Raw genomic sequence first — 8,816 nt, 5'->3', positions numbered from 1 at the left:
AACTTCCACACTTGGAAATATATCTCCGTTCCTTCCCATTCACTGGGTCAAAATCCTGGAATTTCCTCCCGAATGGCATTTTGAGTCCACTCACAGCACCTGTACTGCAGCGATTCAAAAAGCCAGCTCACCACCATCTTCCTATGGGCAATAAATGCTGATGTGGAGATGCCGGCGTTGGACTGGGGTAAACACAGTAAGAAGTTTAACAACACCAGGTTAAAGTCCAACAGGTTTATTTGGTATAAATAAACCTGTTGGACTTTAACCTGGTGTTGTTAAACTTCTTACAATAAATGCTGGCCAGCCAGCGACGCTCATGTCCCACGAATGAATTTTTAAAATCTCATGCGATGGAGCATAGCTGAATGCATGGCTGATCAATAGGAATGTTATCACAATCGATCAATTTGACTGGGGACATTAATGTATTTTTGCAATTAGCGCCTTTCTAATGCCAGTCTGACATGTGTGACCCAAAGAATTAAAAGTCTTTGATTGTTTACAGCACAGGAGAACATTCGGCCCCTTCTGCCATCTCATTGCACAAGCAGCGCACCGATTGCCTTATCTCCTCATTTAATGAACCAATTGTACTTTGTAAACCAGGACTCGATCTGCCTCCACCACACTATCAGGCAGTGCATTCCAAACTGAACAAGCTGCATTGAAAATAAATCTTTCCTGTCACCGTTTTATCATTTATCATTCAGTTCAGAATCCCATCCTGCACGTTTCGATCTTTCCACCATTAGGAAAAAAATCTTTCTACTCTGTCGAGAACACTACTGATTGCGAACACTTCTAGCAAATTTTTGCTCAATCTTTTCCTCTCCAGGTAGAACAGACCCAGCATCTTCAATCTATCCACCTGACTGAAGTTCCTTATCCCTGGAACAATTCCCATCAATCTGTTCTGCATTCTCCTGAATGCCTTCACTTCCTTCCTACAGTGCGGTGTCCAGAACTGGACACAACACTCCAGCAGAGGCCCATATACTCATGTAAATAGATTGATCAGCACTTCCTTGCTTTAACACTCTCTGCCCCCCTGTTTAAAGTTCAAGATTAAACATTTGTTTTCTTAAGTGTCTGTTAATCATGTCCCTACTCACTATTTCTGAAACCTTCCCCATCACGAAGGTAACCCTCAGTTGCCTGTGCTTGTTGTATCCTTGCATCCCTTTCTTGTTAAGCTTTTGAATCCCTTAGCTCCTTGATAACAAGATAGGAAACTACGGATATAATCCTCGCACTCTCCACCCTCAGTTCCCACACATCAATGGGTGCCTAGATAGTTAACAGATCAATTTTCATGGACACCAATCAATTAAACAGCTAGACTTTGTGAAATTTTAGCCCAATCTAAATATACCACCGACAGCTACATTCTGGGTGAGGCGGAGAAATGTTGGGGTGTGCCAGATGTGATTTTAATAGGTGCGATTCTGGCAGATGTGGATCTGATAGATGTGGAGATGGATAATACAATGTAACTAGTAGAGTTGACAAGGGGGAGCCAGTCGATGTGATAGATTTGGACTTTCAGAAAGCTTTTGACAAAGTCCGGCATGAGAGATTATCGTCCAAGATTAAAGCGCAAGGGATTGGGGGAAGTGTATTGTGATGGATAGAAAACTGGTTGGCAGAGAGGAAACAAAGAGTAGGAATTAATGGGTCCTTTTCAAATTCGCAGGCAGTAACTAGTGGGGTGCCACGGGGATCGATGCTGGGACCCCAGCTATTCGCAATATATATTAATGATTTGAATGAGGGAACAAATGTAACATCTCAAAGTTTGCAGATGATACCAAGTTGGGTGGGATGGTGAACTGTGATGAGGATGCAGAGATCCTTCAGAGTGATCTGGACAGTTTGGGTGAGTGGGAAAATCAATGGCAGATGCAGTAAAATTTGGATAAATGTGAGGTTATTCACTTTGGAAGCAAAATCAAGAAGGCAGGTTACTACCTGAATGGTTGTAAATTGGGAGAGGGGAGTGTGCAGCGGGACCTGGATGTCCTTGTGCACCAGTCGCTGAAGGTAAGCATGCAGGTGCAGCAGGCGGTAAAGAAGGCAAATGGTATGTTGGCCTTCATTGCGAGAGGTTTCGAGTACAGGAGCAGGGATGTGTTGTTGCAATTATACAGGGCCTTGGTGAGGCCACACCTCGAGTATTGTGTGCAGTTTCGGTCTCCTTTCCTGAGGAAGGATGTTCTTGCTCTCTCGAGAGTGCAGCGAAGGTTTACCAGGCTGATTCCGGGGATGGCGGGACTGATGTATGAGGAGAGATTGACTAGGTTAGGATTTTTATTTCGCTGGAGTTCAGACGAATGAGGGGGGATCTCATGGACATTTATGCAATTCTAACAGGACTAGACAGGGTAGATGCAGGAAGAATATTCCAATGGTGGGGGAGTCCAGAACCAGGGGTCACAGTCTGAGGATTCAGGGTTGACCAATTAAGATGGAGGTGAGGAGCCATTTGTTGGCCCAAAGAGTGGTGAGCCTGTGGAATTCATTACCACAGGAAGTAGTTGATGCCAAAACATTACATGTCTTCAAGAGACGGCTGGATATAGCACTTGGGGCGAATGGGATCAAAGATTATGGGAGAAAGCAGGATTAGGCTATTGAGTTGGATTATCAGTCATGATCATAATGAATGGCAGAGCAGGCTCAAAAGGCCAAATGGCCTCCTCCTGCTCCTATCTTCTATGTTTCTATAAAGGTTATAGATGGATCACAGATAGACTTCGACCTGAGAGTCGCAAGTCGATGATACAAATGTGGAACATGTGGTTCTGAAGCACGTGTGCAACAATTATTTCCAACTGATGGGAATCAGTTTGATCGAAGTCTGTTAAAAGAACAAAGAACAAAGAACAGTACAGCACAGGAAACAGGCCCTTCGGCCCTCCAAGCCTGTGCCGCTCCTTGGTCCAACTAGACCAATCGTTTGTATCCCTCCATTCCCAGGCTGCTCATGTGACTATCCAGGTAAGTCTTAAACGATGTCAGCGTGCCTGCCTCCACCACCCTACTTGGCAGCGCATTCCAGGCCCCCACCACCCTCTGTGTAAAAAACGTCCCTCTGATGTCTGAGTTATACTTCGCCCCTCTCAGCTTGAGCCCGTGACCCCTCGTGATCGTCACCTCCGACCTGGGAAAAAGCTTCCCACTGTTCACCCTATCTATACCCTTCATAATCTTGTACACCTCTATTAGATCTCCCCTCATTCTCCGTCTTTCCAAGGAGAACAACCCCAGTCTACCCAATCTCTCCTCATAGCTAAGACCCTCCATACCAGGCAACATCCTGGTAAACCTTCTCTGCACTCTCTCCAATGCCTCCACGTCCTTCTGGTAGTGCGGCGACCAGAACTGGACGCAGTACTCCAAATGTGGCCTAACCAGCGTTCTATACAGCTGCATCATCAGACTCCAGCTTTTATACTTTATACCCCGTCCTATAAAGGCAAGCATACCATATGCCTTCTTCACCACCTTCTCCACCTGTGTTGCCACCTTCAAGGATTTGTGGACTTGCACACCTAGGTCCCTCTGTGTTTCTATACTCCTGATGACTCTGCCATTTATTGTATAACTCCTCCCTACATTATTTCTTCCAAAATGCATCACTTCGCATTTATCCGGATTAAATTCCATCTGCCACCTCTCCGCCCAATTTTCCAGCCTATCTATATCCTGCTGTATTGCCCGACAATGCTCTTCGCTATCCGCAATTCCAGCCATCTTCGTGTCATCCGCAAACTTGCTGATTACACCAGTTACACCTTCTTCCAAATCATTTATATATATCACAAATAGCAGAGGTCCCAGTACAGAGCCCTGCGGAACACCACTGGTCACAGACCTCCAGCCGGAAAAAGACCCTTCGACCACTACCCTCTGTCTCCTATGGCCAAGCAAGTTCTCCACCCATCTCGCCACTTCTCCTTGTATCCCATGAGCCTTAACCTTCTTAACCAACCTGCCATGTGGGACTTTGTCAAATGCCTTACTGAAATTCATATAGACGACATCCACGGCCCTTCCTTCGTCAACCGTTTTTGTCACTTCCTCAAAAAACTCCACCAAATTTGTAAGGCACGACCTCCCTCTTACAAAACCATGCTGTCTGTCACTAATGAGATTGTTCCGTTCTAAATGCACATACATCCTGTCTCTAAGAATCCTCTCCAACAACTTCCCTACCACGGACGTCAAGCTCACCGGCCTATAATTTCCTGGGTTATCCCTGCTACCCTTCTTAAACAACGGGACCACATTCGCTATCCTCCAATCCTCAGGGACCTCACCCGTGTCCAAAGAAGCGACAAAGATTTCCGTCAGAGGCCCAGCAATTTCACCTCTCGTCTCCCTGAGCAGTCGAGGATAGATGCCATCAGGCCCTGGGGCTTTGTCAAATAAAATAGGTCTGAATCCTGGCTGATTGATGCCACTTGATCTGGGAGATTGACAGCCAAATCTCCTCTTCTTCCATGCCTTGTACTCCTCCCATAATCAATTGTGGAGATGACCCAGTCCCGCCCATTACACAAAGCGCCCAATCAACGCTCTTCGCACTCGCCTCCATTGTTGTTGCTTCTCCAAGCAACCAGAGCCCATTGTTGACACAGACCAATCAGATCTCGAACTGGCGAAACATGACGCGGTGTGAATAGGGCGGGCGAACCCTTGCGCAGCCCATTGCAAGGAGCTGTGAGTATAGAAGGATATTATGGTAAGAACACAAGATGGAATGTGGAGAGAGATTGTGTTCCACATCGACATGGCGAGCATTAGGGGTTTGATTGGTGGTGTCTGATTGATGGGCTGGTGGGGGTGTGGTTCTGATTAATGGGTGCGGATCTAACTGGGAGGCTGATTTTGGGGGGTCGGGGGAGGAGGATTGATAGCGGGAGTGGCCTGATTGGGGTTGGGTCTGATTGCGGGGTGTTGCATTGCCGGTATTTGATTTGGAGGTCACAACCCCATGGCTGCTGTGTTTATAAGTCTCAATTGTCCAAATTGATTTGGAAATCCACACAGCCCCCAGAACCTGAGAGATGCGGAATTTCTGTTAAATTCTAGGTGAATCGTCCTAGAACAAATAGGGAAGACATGGGACCAACAGATTAACACAAATGTAAGATTTCTCCATTTATCAACATTTTGAATGGTTCTTCTTCCCGTGTGAATAATGACATTTATCTCCTCTTCAGCGTGAGTGCATTTCAATCCACATTGGCCAGGCCGGTGTACAGATCGGTAACGCTTGCTGGGAGCTGTATTGTCTAGAACATGGGATCCAGCCGGATGGGCAGATGCCCAGTGACAAGACCATCGGAGGTGGTGATGACTCCTTCAACACTTTCTTCAGTGAGACAGGGGCGGGTAAACACGTTCCCCGAGCCGTGTTTATAGATCTGGAGCCCACTGTGATTGGTAAGAGGAGAGATTGTTGCTGGATTGGTCAGTCAGGGATCTCACTAAACTCATTGAAATATTTCCTTCAGTCTCCGAGTTCTTGTTGTCAAATCTCTGTTCCTTGTCCCCCAGATGAGGTCCGTACCGGCACCTACCGACAGCTCTTTCACCCCGAGCAGCTCATCACCGGCAAGGAAGATGTGGCTAATAACTATGCCACTGCTCCGTGGGCAAGGAGATTGTGGACCTGGTCTTAGACCGCGTGCGGAAGGTGGTAAGTTTTCTCACTTGGGTATTCTGCATTTTTTGTCTCATGTTCTTACTCATACCCTTTTGAAGGGAGTGGCAAGTGATTCCCATCAGCTGGAGATTGAGCATTACACTCGCAGAGATCACAGATTCAAAACTCTCTGCTGTTGCAGCCTCTACCTCTGTGTCTCCCCCTACACAGCGGCTCCCACTGTCTGCATTTCTATTGCCTTCCATCCCTGCTTTTCCATTCTGTTAGTGAGATGTAGCTACTTCCATGAGAGCAGTTCTGAGGGAATTAAATTCCCCTCCCTATGGAGTCACATGTCGGCCAAACCAGGTAAGGATGGCAGATTTCCAAGCCTAAAGGACATTACTGAAACTTATGGGATTTCCAATTTCAGATACTTCATTGAAATTAGATTCCACTATCTGTTCTGCTTGGATTTGAAAGCGTGTCCCATGAGAATGAGCCTGGCTCTGAATTATTGGTCCAATGGCTTTCCCATCAGAACACCATCGCTCGATTAGTTAATATGATCTTCCATCCTGCTGGGTCCTCCAGTATTTAGAATTAATTTCCATTCTCTAAAGAGACCAAGCTTTTGAGTTGATTTGACTTATTGTCACATTTATTAGTATACAGTGAAAAGTAATGTTTATTGCATGTTATAAAGACTAAGTATAAAGTACATAGAGAAGGAAAGGAGAGTGCAGAATGTATTGTTACAGCCATAGCTAGGGTGTAGAGAAAGATCAACTTAATCCGAAGTTGTTCCATTCAAAACTCTGATGGCAGCAGGGTCAGCTGTTCTCGAGTCAGTTGGTACCTGATCTCGGCCTTTTGTATCTTTTTCCCCGACGGAAGAAGGTGAAAGGGAGTATGTCCCAGTTGCATTGGGTTCTTAATTATGCTGGCTGCTTTTCCGAGGCAGTGGGAAGTGTAGACGGTGTCAACAGGTGGGAGGTTGGTTGCGTGATGGACTGGGCTGCATTCACGACACCTTCTACTTCCATTCGGAGGGGTCTGTGAACACCTATTTGTTGTTCCTGGAAAAGTTGGGTTCTATATATCTTCTCTGCAAATGTCAATCCACACCTCAGCTCCAAACTGTCCAATCCCAACATGTCGCTGCCATAGGCAGCACTGGCAGTTCAACATTTATCCTCCTGTCCAGACTTTATATCCAAACACTTGTGGAGAGATTCCATTCCCTGCTTCCTGTTTAATGTGTTTTCTGTATTTGTTTCCCCACAGGCTGATCTGTGCACAGGACTGCAGGGTTTCCTCATCTTCCACAGTTTTGGGGGTGGCACTGGCTCGGGTTTTACCTCCCTCCTGATGGAGAGACTCTCCGTCGACTACGGCAAGAAATCCAAGCTGGAGTTTTCCGTCTACCCTGCTCCCCAGATTTCTACCGCGGTGGTCGAGCCGTATAATGCTCTGCTGGTCACCCACTGCACCCTGGAGCACTCTGACTGCGCCTTCATGGTGGACAATGAGGCCATTTACGATGTCTGTCGGCGTAACCTTGACATTGAGAGACCAACTTACATCAACCTCCACTGTCTAAATGATCAGGTAGTGTCGTCCATCACGGCCTCACTCCGGTTCGACGGTGCCCTCAACGTGGACCTGACTGAGTTCCAAACCAACCTCGTCCCCTATCCCCGCATTCACTTCCCTCTGGCAACCTTCTCCCCTCTTATATCAGCTGAGAAGGCTTATCACGAGCAACTCTCGGTGGCCGGGACCACCAACGCCTGCTTTGAACCAGCCAACCAGATGGTGAAGTGTGACCCCCGCCAGGGCAAGTACATGGCGTGGTGCATGCTCTACCGAGGAGATGTGGTACCCAAGGATGTCAACGCTGCCATTGCCACCATCAAGAGCAAGCGCTCGATCCAGTTTGTTGATTGGTGCCCGACTGGGTTCAAGGTAAGTGAAGCTTTTGTGCTCCATTCATGGAGTTCTGGGGGAAGCTGTCCATTCAGGGACAGTAATGGAACAGACTCAATCTATTCCTGATCCAATGAGCATTTTCTCTGTGCTTCAGATGGAATCACCTCGCCTCCTAATGGGAATTGGAGTCCTGAATGTTCCAAGTGAATTTCTGTTTCTTTATAAGAAAAAGGATTGCAGACGCTCAGGGTCTTGGAGGTCCCACAAAAATACTAACAGAGTTTGATCCTGAATTGCTTCAGTTTATACAGTGACCTTCTGTTAGAAACTCTGGCATTGTAACTGGGTGAAGATCCCAGTAGATTACAAGAGCTGGGTTGAGTGAAACACTAATCCTTGCTTAGAAAAGTAACGTATTTCTTCCCACAGGTTGGCATCAACTACCGGCCCCCAACAGTGTTGCCAGGGGGTGATCTGTCAAAGGTACAGCGGGCGCTCTGTATGCTGAGCAACACCACCGCCATTGCTTTCGCTTGGACCCGCCTCAACATCAAATTTGATAAGATGTACGCCAAGCGGGCCTTTGTCCACTGGTACGTGGGGGAGGGGCTGGAGGAAGGGATGCATGGGAGGACATGGCCTCACTCGAGAAGGATTAGAAAGAAGTGGGCGTGGATTCTTCCTATCCGGACAGTAAGGAGGAGGCGGAAGGAAAATAATATTTATTAATTCAGAATGATTAAATGATTTAACAAAATTTATCATGTTCCATATCGACTTATTAATTTAGAGGCTGAAAAGCTTTAATTTAATGTATCTATAATGTGACTAATGAAGTTATAAAATACATTTATTTGAGAATCATGTGACCATTTTGTCCAGTTGAGAACCATGAATGAAAAGCGGTCGGAAATCCCGGTGTAACAAAAGCTAAATTGAGAAGAGGACGAATGCAGCAGTAGAGGGTGTTATAATTTGAGGGACACCCAAGAGGCTGCTTGCATCTTCCCATTTCCCTCTGTCTCCCATTACCTCCTTCCCGCTTTATTTCCTCCTTTCTCTTCCTGCGAATTGATCATCAGTTTCATTCTCACATCTGCCTGTGACCTTGCCGTATTTTGCCACAATGGGGATTATTAACACGGTCCTGGATAATGCATCCCTTCCGTCTCCTTCACACACCCTCCCTCACCCGTACCTACCCACCCAAACATGGCACCATAGTGGCATG

The 8,816-nt window shown here is 46.6% G+C and overlaps 1 pseudogene; it reads left to right on the top strand.

Annotated features, from left to right (window-relative positions):
* Positions 1–5,315: 5,315 nt before the first annotated feature.
* On the top strand, positions 5,316–8,304 carry LOC144506111 (tubulin alpha-1B chain-like; annotated as a pseudogene).
* The last annotated feature ends 512 nt before the right edge of the window (positions 8,305–8,816 follow it).

Source organism: Mustelus asterias, chromosome 17 (genome assembly GCF_964213995.1).
Source record: "Mustelus asterias chromosome 17, sMusAst1.hap1.1, whole genome shotgun sequence".
Lineage (NCBI taxonomy): Eukaryota > Metazoa > Chordata > Chondrichthyes > Carcharhiniformes > Triakidae > Mustelus > Mustelus asterias.
This window is presented reverse-complemented; position numbering and strand designations above follow the sequence as displayed.